Source organism: Teleopsis dalmanni, chromosome X (assembly GCF_002237135.1).
Source record: "Teleopsis dalmanni isolate 2A chromosome X, ASM223713v2, whole genome shotgun sequence".
Taxonomy (NCBI): Eukaryota; Metazoa; Arthropoda; class Insecta; order Diptera; family Diopsidae; genus Teleopsis; species Teleopsis dalmanni.
In genome coordinates, this window is record NC_051848.1 from 22,793,606 (window position 1) to 22,806,526 (window position 12,921).

At 30.2% G+C, this 12,921-nt stretch overlaps 1 long non-coding RNA gene across 1 annotated transcript; it reads right to left on the bottom strand.

Moving 5' to 3' along the window:
* Positions 1-1,459: 1,459 nt before the first annotated feature.
* LOC119662538 lies at positions 1,460-3,940 on the bottom strand. Its single transcript, XR_005250806.1, has 5 exons — positions 3,433-3,940; positions 3,023-3,343; positions 2,809-2,968; positions 1,987-2,079; positions 1,460-1,878 (listed from the first exon to the last, which is right to left on the bottom strand). It is a non-coding gene; the product is annotated as an uncharacterized LOC119662538 (long non-coding RNA).
* Between the last annotated feature and the right edge of the window lie 8,981 nt (positions 3,941-12,921).

The window sequence follows — 12,921 nt, forward strand, 5'->3', positions numbered from 1 at the left end:
ATATTATTTTAATATTATTATATTTTTTGAAAAAAATTATAGAGAAAATAAAGAATTGTAGGGTATGAAATAATGTGATAATGCTGAAACTAAAATAAGAATATTAATTTCATAGAATTCCAGCATTAGTATAATTTAGTAGTTGTCCTCTCTTAATCTAATGTGATTACATCCATCAACGACTTGAGTCCGGAACTCAAGTTTTATAATGAGATTTATCAAAAACTTTACAGAGGAATCAAATAGTAGATAACAATCTAAGAAAACCAAACCGCTTGAGAAAGATTGCACTTAAAAATCTAACAACATTTAGTGACAGTGAAGGTAACTGTCAAGCTAAAGAGCTGGTTCATCCCTACAAGTATGGTAAGATATCCTTTTTCAGCAGAACAGAGTTGAGATTGCTGGTGGGATATTTAACGGGTCACCATGGACTGCGTTGTCACCTTAACAAAATGGGTCTGTCCGAAGAGATAGATTGTCGACTCTGCTTAGAAACAGACGAGACTTCCAGTCACATTCTCTGTGACTGCCCAGCCCAACATTATGGGTCGTAATTATACCTATTTTGCTGCTTCATATCCGATATCACGTACTTTAGACATAGTAATTCACTCCGAATTCGTTGATAAATTTCAAAAGTTATACACCAAGACAAAATCCTAGCATTCTAGGGATTCACAATTGTACTTGCAATTTGGATCAAAAATAGTTCAGTTTACTAAGTAAATAATTGAGGCCCCTATTGATAATTAAAATATATAGATTGTACGTGAAACACTCCACTCTATATGGAACATTCGTTATTTGATGAAAACAGTTTTGGTATATTTAATATTTAGAACATTTATTTAGAATATTAATTTCATGTTTAGAATATTACTTTAATATTTGGAATATTATATATACAAAATTGTATATTCAAGTATTTGATCGTTCTGAATGTAGAATTAGTCAATGTAGAATTAGTGAATGTAGAATTAACAGTCAACACAGACACACTCTCTTTAATTTAATATGATTACTGTCGGTGTGCTAATGTCCGTCATTGTTCGATAGATATACATGGAACCAGATTGTTTGCAGCTAGCAGTACATGCAAGTTAGAAGTTATATTAGCGAGGCTTTGGAAAAAAAATGATCGAACGTTCATTATATTACTGTTTGCTTGTAATTAAATCGGGAATGATTGAGAAGGTAAAAAAATCCGCATATGGGTTCCAAACCTTCCATTGTAATTATAAGAAGTGCAGATTAATCATTTTTTAGCTTATATGAGCTGAAGAAATAAGGCTTAATCTGTATTCGAAATTCATTGTGGGTTTATTGTCGCTTTGTTAGAATCTATTCATAGGTAATTGTAGGTAAATTAATTTAAACAAATTTTTAGTTTACTTAACAATTTATTTTATACAGATATTTTTTTTTTATTTTCTATTTTAAATATATAAAATGAAATATTTCTAAACATATTCAGGTATTTTATATTTGCTTATAATTTTGAATCAACTTCAATACAAACCATGGCCACCGGCCGACCCAATGGCCTAATGTAACTAAAATGGATTATTAAGTAAATGCATATTTCTTTGACAGATGTCTGTCATTCAGTTTTATCATATTTAGTATTGAATTCAATTAAATTGTTTACATAGTACCGGCACACAATCATACCATCTGGGTTGAAAATCGATGATTTTCATTGATGAAAAATATTTGCTGTTTCCCTCGATGTTAGTATCGTTGATTAGCATTTTCTCATCAAGTGACTCTTTTGTTAGTTGTTCCAAAACTGGAAATATGTAACACATAAATCCATTTGTGTTGGGTGGAGCTGGAACCATATACGGTGAGATTACATCACCTTTGCCAACAAACCTGTGTATTCATAATTATCAAACAGAAACATTCATGCTACATTGGATTTTTATTGGTGCATCCGTGTTATGCATCATACAATGTATAGTAATTATAAAAAGTAAATACCTGGTTCCGTATCACTAGTAAGTTTTAGTATTCAATTTGAGCCGGAATTGGTTACATTCCTTTCTCTGGTAACCTATCTTTCTTGTTTTCAATCTAATTTAAACAAAGTATACAATAATAAATTGTTGTTATTGATATAATTCGTAAAGTATTTTACACACAATATTTTTTTAATAGAATGGAGAATTTTGTAGATGCGATTAATTCTACATTCTATATCTACGGACGGCAGCATACGCTTACCTATCTGATATCAAATAGGCCAATAATATGTGTACCGAATTGTAAATTAAAATTTTTATTACCAAGTCGGTACGCTTGTGCAGATCTGGGGACTATTTTGTTACCAGGTCAAATCCAAATCGTAAATAGTGTTGATTCGCAAAAATCTGGTGATCAAGACAAATCTCTAATAAAAAACTGTGGCTATTTCCAATCAACTCAAAACCAGCACTGTACCTAATTAATGTACAGTGTCTTCTCGATACGAAAAGAGAGGACATATGATTCTTAGAGAATATGAGAGAACACCATACGTTGTATTTAGATGAAAGCCAGAGAGATCTATGCACTATGGCAGAGCATAAACGAATTAAAGAGTGACCTTTCATACAAAGGAAGCAATCTTTCAATAAATTCAAACTATAAACAAAAATAGCTGGTAAAAGTTTTTAGAAAGCCTAAGCTTCTAATAAAATTCAGATATAATAATAAATGAACATTATTATTAATGATATTACTAATATAATATATTATATAATTAATAGAATATAATATTGTTATAAATTATAGAACTAAATATGAAATATAAATATATATTACCTTCTAGGTTATAATAAATCGAAAAAATCTCTTTCCTATTGTCAGACCCTTCCATACTTCAGTTATACGTCTATCAGTCTCATTTGATTCAGTAACGATGTGAAATGCATTACAAAAATTTTATATAGATTCTTGATATATTACTGCATCTAAAGATCCACTGTTTACAAAGTAAAAAATGTAGTATGTTTTATAATTTAAGTACACTACCTACCAGATCAATTTTTTGCATAAGCGGTTTACATTAAATACTGCCATCGAACTACATTGAATAGTTTTTATTATTAAATAATAATAATTTCTTCAGTCGAAAGATTATTGTTTCTCTTCAATAATTACCATCAATATCACTTGCATAGACAGTTTGGAGACGCGAACTACTGATCAACTTAACTCTCGCAATCGAGATTCAGCAGTCTTCTCTTCTCTACCTTAAATTTTTTTTGTTCTTCTTAAAAATTTTTATAAGAGCTTTTCATTTCCATAGATTTAAAAGTTGAGGATATTGTTATCTTTCTTTAATTTCCACTTCGAACTAGTTTAGAAGTAAAATAAGATTTAATAATATTATTTAATTTTGATACTAAAGCGTCTTAATAAGCACAATACATTTTTTACACTCACATTTATATTGACAAGTTTCAATTCAATAAAAAATATCGAATTGAAGTCATCTGGAAAGTATTTTTAGGTTTAATGGATTAACAACTAACGTTATTTTTTTCGTCCACATAAGTAACAAATTGAAGTTTTCCGATAGAGGTACTTTGTTCTAGATAGTTTTTGATGTATCGATTTTGTTGACCTGTTTAAGTTTTTACGTCGAGGACATTCCAGAGGTATCAGTTTCTTCGAGATATCGTAAGGATTGAAATACTTCTTTTGGTATTTAACAATTATATTGCGAAACACACAACTCTCCAGTGCGGCAAAAACACTATTTATAACATCACATCGATGCGTACAAAGTCTTCTACCTGCAAGCTTTGCAATCACTTCCAGAGTACTTGGCACCTCAAGTTCTTCCAAATATGATAATACTTCCTTGTCAGAAATATACATTATGTAAATTAATTAATTATTAACAGCTTCGCCGATTGAACTGAAAATTTTGATTTAATATTATTTTTGGTTTTAAAATTCGTTTAAAATAAATAAAAATATATAAAAATATATATATGAAGATATTTTATATTACCAAAATGGCTATACCAATGCCTACTGTGAGACAATTTATTTTATTTTAAAATTATAAGTAAACTTAACGTTTTGATTTGTTTAAATTTATTTGAAATATGTTATATATTTTGAGGTCCAAAAATATATTATAGATATATAAGTATATTATATATACTTATATATACTTCTATATATAAGTATATTATAGAATTCTTCAAAAGAATTAAAGTACTACTTTAATTGATATTAAGTTATATAAAAATATATTGTGTGTGTATCCATCTACAAATTAGTAACTTAATATTCTGAAAATCAGTAAGACAATATAGACAAATTCGGAGGTCTTGCACGCTTTAACACTTGTATGCTAGTCGTCGTACTGAGAGCGCAATGAAATTGGGCTCTTTGGAACAATTCACTGACATGTCTTCGGCTTGAATTTGTGAAGGAAGATAATAGAAAACTTCAAAACTTTGAACCTTGTACACATTGATCTCAACATTGCGTGATATGTAGAGCGATATTATTTAGTTGCGCCCGTCCGTGGTTTTAGAATCGCGTTGAAAATATGATAAGTACGGTACGGTCTTCATATTGATTGCTTCAAATTATTAAAAGTAAAAAAAATTAAAACTATAAATAACCATATTATATATAATTATTCAAAGCTCATCACATCTCAATTGTGCGAGTATTCTACAATTATCTCCCAAACTATCAAAATGTACGCACACAGAACTGAACTGAAGCCCATTGTCAACTCTTTTATATCTTCTTCGAGGGGCTGTCGAGTACCTGCCCTAGCAATAATTTGACACTTCTAATCGGCTTAAGAAAGATACACAAAAGACAAAAAATCAAATAAATTTACAATTTCAACTATTTGAGAATGTACTCGTAAAATAGCACATTCCAGGAAGCAATTGGATATGCCGAAACGCACTTCCTCAGTGTTTTGTTCAATTGTCACCGGGAATGTGCGATAAATGCAGGGTAAATCGTACAAGTGTTTTCAATGGTAAAAAAATAGTTTGAAAACACACAGCACTAATACAAGATAAGATATTTGAACAATCGCAGAGTGTACAAAATAATTCAGAAGTAAAAGATACAAAAGTTCTTAAACGATTTCCAGATACTTTTTTTCAATTTTTTTTTTTTTTGCAAGCCTATCAGTTTACTTCCGTTTCTTTGAACAAAGATTTTATTTAATAAATATTTTTAAATAGGTTTTGTATCTTTTTGAATTTTTTTTATTTCTATTTTTATTTTTATTTTTTTATTGTACATATACTGGCTCATTTTTTAGGATTTTAATTTATTTCCGTTCTGGGCAGGTTCATTTTTTTACAATATTTTGCTACAATTGCAGTTCATTGTTTGATAAAATGTATCAGTCAATTTTTATTTGCGATAAAAAACAAGATTTGAAATTTGTACAAAAGATTAAAAATTTTTAAGATTTTCTAAAAGTAAAATAGTTTGAAGAAATTCCCTGAGTTGTGATCATTTCTGATCAAACATAAAATAATGACGTGAAAAAATGTACATTTACTTAAATTTTTATAGTACGAAGAAATATATCAATTGTATGTTTTTAGTCTATCCCAGATCGGAAACTGGTCTCAAAAATCAACTGTTATTACGATACACGCTCGATTCACTGAATAACCGATATAACGAAATACTTGTAAGAACAAATATTATATAGAAAATGCATTCGAAATAAGAAATGGCTTTATATATTACGGTGTAATATAAATTTAACAATTAAAAATAAAAATATAATTCATTAATTATTCTGTCAATTATTATCTATCAATTATACTAACATATAGCTGGTTTAGGATTTCGTTCTAATATAAACACAGTAAGTGAATTTGTTAATAAAACTTTCACAGCAAATTAAGAAAACTTCAGAAAAATGTGCGAACATGAATTTCAAGTACACGGCCTTGGATCAATTGGTTAAGGAGCGCTGACTCTGAGCTTTAAATTTGGCAGGGCACGAGTTCGATTCTTGGTACTTGCAGTCCCAAAACAGTATTTACGAATAATTAATAAGAAGTATTAATTCTAAGACCACTGATGACAGGTATTTGGCAATACTTGAAACAGCTGTATGGTTAGCCAAAAATTCTATTAATTAAAATAATATAAAATAATATAAAATGAATTTTTGTTGTTGTAGTTCACTACTGTTCGAAAAATCTCTTTAATTAATTATTTATTTTTTTTTAAAAGTAAATAATAAAAGTAGTCTTATTAAAAATATATCAATTCAAGAGTTGAAACACTCATAATCAATGTGTTTCTACCTTTATTTTCATAATTTATCAAATGAGTTTTATATGAGATAAGACCAAGCATAGTTCAGAAGTTCACTAAAAGTAGTACTTTCAATATAATATTTGCCATATATTCGTACCATAAAAATAGTTCTAAATTGTATTATCTGACAGGTGAATAGAATATTTGAAGAAAAAGTAAATTGAAATTTTGTAAAAAGTGTAAAATATGCTGACCAATACGTATTGAATAAAATAGATTAGTTGTTATATATCAGAATTGTTTTTCTTTTTTTACTTAAGTAACTGAAATATTTTCTTAAAAGAAAATGCAAGAAAACCTTGAAAGCTACATCTTTTTTACCGTGCGATCAGATATATCTCTATGTACTTGACACTCCATCATTCAGTGACCGGTTCTGCGATTCTACATAATTTATTTATTATATGCAACAATTGATTTTATTTATTTATTTTTTTGTTTTTTTTGTTTTTGTAAACAAAACATAAAAAATTCAGCAACTAACAAAATGAATAACTTAAAACAAGCAGAAATTTTAGTTTGGTTCGGAAAGTACTGCACCAAAACATACACTAGAAATGTATCTGAGGTTGTGTATGAAATTTGAATTTCCAATGAATTCAACCACTTTTATAGGATAAAAAAGGAATAATATTGAAAAAAATGCAACAATTCAAGTAAAATGCCACCTTAGATGAAAAATTGTTGTATTGCAAATCAGTCGCTTGAGTATATCGACCACCCACGCACGTTGCCAGCGAACTGCTCAGAAGTCATCAAACAACAACATATGAGGCGTATAGCACGAGGTGGACTCTGGCATGGGCTCACAGGAGAGCACAGTGTACAGTGTCAATTTCGCATATCGATTCACAGAATATGCACGAGTCTAGCTAGGATGCTGCATGCACAGAGCACATATACCATGAGCATTCGTATTCAGCGAATCAATATTATCATATTGGATATTTGGAAGCAATTACGAATTCTATTAAAAGATACACTGACACATGGGTATAAGTACAAGCAGAGAACGGTGTTCCAAGAGTAAATGTGACCTGCGAAGCTAGTCAATGCTGTAATATAGACGAAACGAAAACTTTGGCAAATAGTGAGCTGCTCACACAGGATACGATCGGTTGGGAGGAAATTCTTTTTGGTAACTTATCCAAAAAAAGAAAAGTAAAAGAATACAGTTGGAGCTACCTGTAGCCGACCCATCCCAAACTCACAAGCATTGGTATCTTCATATATGTATGATTCATTGAAAGTGCTGCCAATTTTACATGTTGTTTTAGGTGTAACAGGTCATTTGGTAGACGTTGCTTCTGCTGCAGCCACTGCCGCCACTACCGCCTCCACGCCACTTTTGCGTTGATGTTCGGTGGTTGCTAAAGTTCCAGCAGTGGCAGCATTGTCTTCCTTTTCTTTTATTTTTTGGATTGTTTTTATTATAAACAAAAAATTGAAAAAAAAGAAGAATCAAGCAGAAGAAACTGCTGTTAACCTGTTAACCGAAGTAAGAGCCAGTAAATAGACAACGCGCAGCTTTGTCTACGTATGTTGCATAGCTTGCTTCCTTTGGTCTTGACTGGTTGGGAGCTGCTCCCTCAGTCAGTTCTTTTTGTCTTCCATATTTTGTTGCTGTTATTGGATTCTGTTTTTTCCTTTTTGGACTTTTGTTTCCTTTTTGGATATTAGGTATTAAACTACAAACATAATACAGCGCTACCCGCATGACTGCAACTGCCGGCTTGCCAGGCAGATTATCCGCTGGAGAGGCTTTTATTTTATACCACCTTGTCTTAAGTTTTTAGTTTTTTTATCTTATTTTGTCTTTTGAATGTTGCTACTGCAACATTTTACATTTATTTTTGCAATATTAACATTTTGCTGTTTATATTGCTGTGGGTGTGGCAGATTGTAAAAAAGAAGGCGCTCGCTTTTGTGCTCCGATGATCAATCTTCATAAAAGTGCATAAAAACCCAAAAACAAAAAAAAACAAAGAAGCCACTTTTAATGCAATTTGATGAACGTTAAATGATGATTTCCTTAAAGATTTCACTGTTTACGACGACGAGGCACGTTGCTCAAGTGCTACTGGTTTTGAATTTAATAAATTTTATTTTCATTTTTTCTTTTTTTTTTTTATTTTTTTTTGTATATTTTTGTTGCACTTTTTAAGGTTTCGATTTTTGGATTTTGCAATTTTTGTTGTTGCACTTCTCGTTTTATCTATTGAGCCGCATGTGGGCGTGTAACAATAGTCAATTTTATTGAAAAATAAATTATAAGGCATCTGAACAGCTTAATAGAGCTGAACTGGCAATTTTGCAGAGAGAAATTGTATAATTATATCAAAATATTCATCATAAAAGGGGAAAATGCAAACTGTTTGGCCTGAGATACAATGTATCTTATATCTTATGGGATATTGGACAAATAAAGTAATTTATTTTCAATTGGTTAAATAAGATACAATTTTGTAATTTCAATAAGTTTTAATAATAATTTTTACGTACGATAATAATGTATATTTTACAATGCTGAAGATTCTGTGGCAATCTTAAATATTCTCAACAATAACACATCACTCGATAAGCTTATCGGATGACAAATAAAGCAAAAATGTTTAAATATAATCTGGCTTTATTTAACACCATGAAAATGTGAGGTACCTTCACTATTAATCGTATTTGTCAAATTTATATTGGCATTAATGCGAATGACAGCTTTCATTGAAAGGATTAAATCCTGTATTCAACTTCTCATATACCATTAGTGACAGAAAAGTCAGTTGCTTTAAAGCACCATATTCTTAGGCACCAACTTAGGCATTATGAGTTTAGGTACCATTAAGGACACTATTATCTTAGACATTAACTTTGGTACAATGATCTAAGGCGCCATCTTATGCACCAACATCTTAGATGCCAACTTTAGCACCATCTTTGTCACCATGATCTCAGAAACCAACTTTGGTGCAACGATCTTAGGTGTCAATATTAACTACAGCACTATGAGTTTAGTTCCCATCATGGTCCTTTAAGGCAACTTAGACACCATAAGTTAGGTGCAAAAATTCTAACAATCTAACATTTGTATAGTAGTGTTAGTAGACATTTATATTTTTTATAAATACATATATCAAAAATCACACTTTATCTGCAAAGTCATTCTCCAGGTTTATCTCGAAAATGAATCGAAATTCAAAATTGAAAATTGCACTAAAAATGAATATCGGTTAAAAAGTTACCCCAGATTAATCAATCGAAAATGGCAAAAATTTTTTTAGATCAATTTTTGACCACTTTGATTCGTGAATTAAATTTCTTCTCTTGTGTTCTATAAGAGGAGGCCTATGTTTCTAAATTTTCCATATATAGACTGCATTTGTCGGTTGCTGTTTTTATGGTAATTTAAGACGATCTTTATTATAAAAATTGCCATTTATTATCAGACTTTATATGATATTATTTTTTATAAATTAGTTACAAAAATAAAAATGACTTATTTCTTCATACAGTAGCATGAAATTATTTGCGAAAATTGACAGACTTACCAACAACGCGTTATCGCATCTCAGAATGGTTACAGGCCCCTCGGGGAGGTATGCAGATCTGAGGTCAATTATTGTTTAGTCTGATGAAGTGATAAACAATAATCCAGTCAAGGCGTAGAGAGTGGTTGTAAAGAAAACTCGCAGTTAATAGGGAATAAAAGTGCTCAAGTGCACTGGCTCAAATAACTTCAACATAAATAATGTCTATTATTTTTTTTTCATGCTTTCCCGGTGTTTGTTATTTTTTAATTTACTTATAACCGCAATACCCTTAATATATTCCACGCATTACTAATTACATTACAGTTTTATTTCTTTAAGAATATTCAGCATATTAGAGTAAATAATATTAGTAATGCTACCAGCATAGTTCAGATCTCATTGAATTTCAATTTCTTCCCTACAACTAAGAAATTAACATTTATTCTAAATGAAATATGTAAACATGGATCTTGTAGAAACGCTTCAAGAAATTGTAATTAACTCAGTTGCACTCAACACATTTTCTATGCCATGCGTATCCTTGCACCTTGCTCCAACATATTCGTTGACATTCATTACGATCCATGTGTAAGCCCTCATAACCTAACATTCCGCAGTTCAAATAGAATTTGTTGCAATTGCAACGCACTGTGCACTGCACTAAATAAGAAGTGTTGCATTTGTCACAAAATAGGAACAAAAAAAAATTAAAAAACAAAGATCACTTAAATGAAATATTGTACCTGTTCTAGAGCACCGGCATTAAAAAGCAACACCTTGTATAGAATTTCTAATGAATTTATTTCAATTCATTTATCTGTAGTGAAAATGCACGAAAAATTGTCAAACCACGTACTTGGGCACATGTCGCACCAGCGACACCCCAAAAAACACCACCGCCAACGAAATTACAGGCTATAATCAAGGAAAAAGGTGAGCAACACGTTCCAAACATTACTTTTCGGCAATAACTGCTTGACCCTTTGTCCATTCGGTCATTTGTCGATATGTTGTTGTATGTGAGAATGGACTTGTCTGCGCTGAGCGCAGTTATCTACTTAAATATGCGCTTGCGCACCCTCATGTACAACACCGGCCGACACGAGGAAGCGACATGCTAGACTAGGTACACGTTCTGAAACTTCGTAATAGCCAAGATACAGCTCTACTTGAGTAGAGCTTAGAAAGTCAGTGGCGCACGGAAATGTTATGGACACTGGCAGGCGACAGTCGCGAGTGTATCGACATCCAAGTTCGTGCTCACATATGACCATTTAACAAACTACTGCTAAGAGCTTCCCTTTACTTAGGTACGTTTTGTTACTTTCTTTCCATCTTCTTTTTCTTTTTTTATTTATTAGTATGCAGTCTATCTAGTTTGTCTGTTTGTCTGTTTGTCTGTTTGTATGTTCAAATAGAGCCTTTTTAGCATTCCATCATACTGTTGGCATAATTTAAATAATTAGATACTCGTGCCATACACGAGTTTTTATGCACTTTACCAAACATATCCTGTGCGTTACAATGTATTCCTGCCTTTCTGCACTGACATATGCTGGCCGCTAGCAGGTTTCCTAATGCACCGGTGGACATTGAAATTTCAATGCATTTATGGTTATTTGAGGTAGACAGTCATTGAAGAGGAACAAGTGTTTCATGGGTGGTGTTGACGGTAGTGCAGGTTATTACAAATGCATTTGATATGTTGGCATTTGTGGAAATAAGTTTTTGCGGTCAGTGCTCATTCATCCAACCGGTAAGGATCGAAATTTGTGTATACATAATATGTAAATTACAATGAATTATATTTTATTTTTATTTATGCAAATGGATATGAAGATAGAATTTTAAGAAATACGGAAAAAAATTCCTTCCAAAGAAGTCTTTTAATTCTTCATAAAAAACTTTTTTTATATGACAACGAATAATTTTTACTAGATCCAAAAATAAATATGAAAAACAGTATTAAATGTATTTTTTTTTAATCTATGTTTTTGATCTGCAAAAAATATTTTGGTCTCGATGTTTAATGTAAGCTCCAGAATGCGGAAACGGCCTCTCTTGCAACCTTTTCTAATCGATGGTAGATGGTGTATGGCAGTTCTGACTTTGTTGATTGATATATTTATTAATCTTAATACTGCATTGGACAGGTGAAATGTGGGCTATCATCACTTCTAATTCGTTAGTTTATTTTTATTGTTATTTTTAACAACTAATCCTAAGTGATGCATACAATCGCTAAACAAAGACTCTGATCTGGTATCGCAATGGACCTTAATAGTCTACGCGTGGCCTTTTTGGTCTGCCAGCATAATCTAATCTTCAACAACTAACGAAACTTAAAGAAACTAACTGCTTACAGCACTATGTTGTTTAAAGCTTATATGAGTATCTTTGAAGAATACCTCAAAATATTATAATATTTAAATTTACTTCTTCTTCTCAAGAAAACGAACTACGTCTGGCAATAAAAACATCGAACAATTTTAAAAAGTTTATTATTTAATTATTGACCAATTAGCCTGAAAAAAAAAATTATTATTAAAAATATTTGGTCATTAAAACAATAAATTATTTCACTTTTATTAAATTTTATTTAAAAAATGAAGTTTCAGGAAGACTACCTGAAATAAGAAATATTTTGAAAAAATTAATTAATTGTTCTCTATTGAAATATTATATATGACAAAAGTATCTGCTTAAAATCGATAAACATATTCTCTAGAATTTTTTACATGAAAATTAATAAATTAACGCTTTGAAGAGTTTTATAAAATGTAAAGAAGAATCTGAATAATATAATTATAATAAATAAAATTATATATATAATAATAAAATAATTTATATAATAATAAAACAATATATATAATAATTAAACAATATATATAATACTAAAATAATATATATAAAAATAAAACAATATATATAATAATAAAACAATTTATATAATAATAAAAGAATATATATAATAATAAAATAATATATAAAATAATAAAGTAATATATATAACAATAAAATAATTTATATAATAATAAAAGAATATATATAATAATAAAATAATATATGTAATAATAAA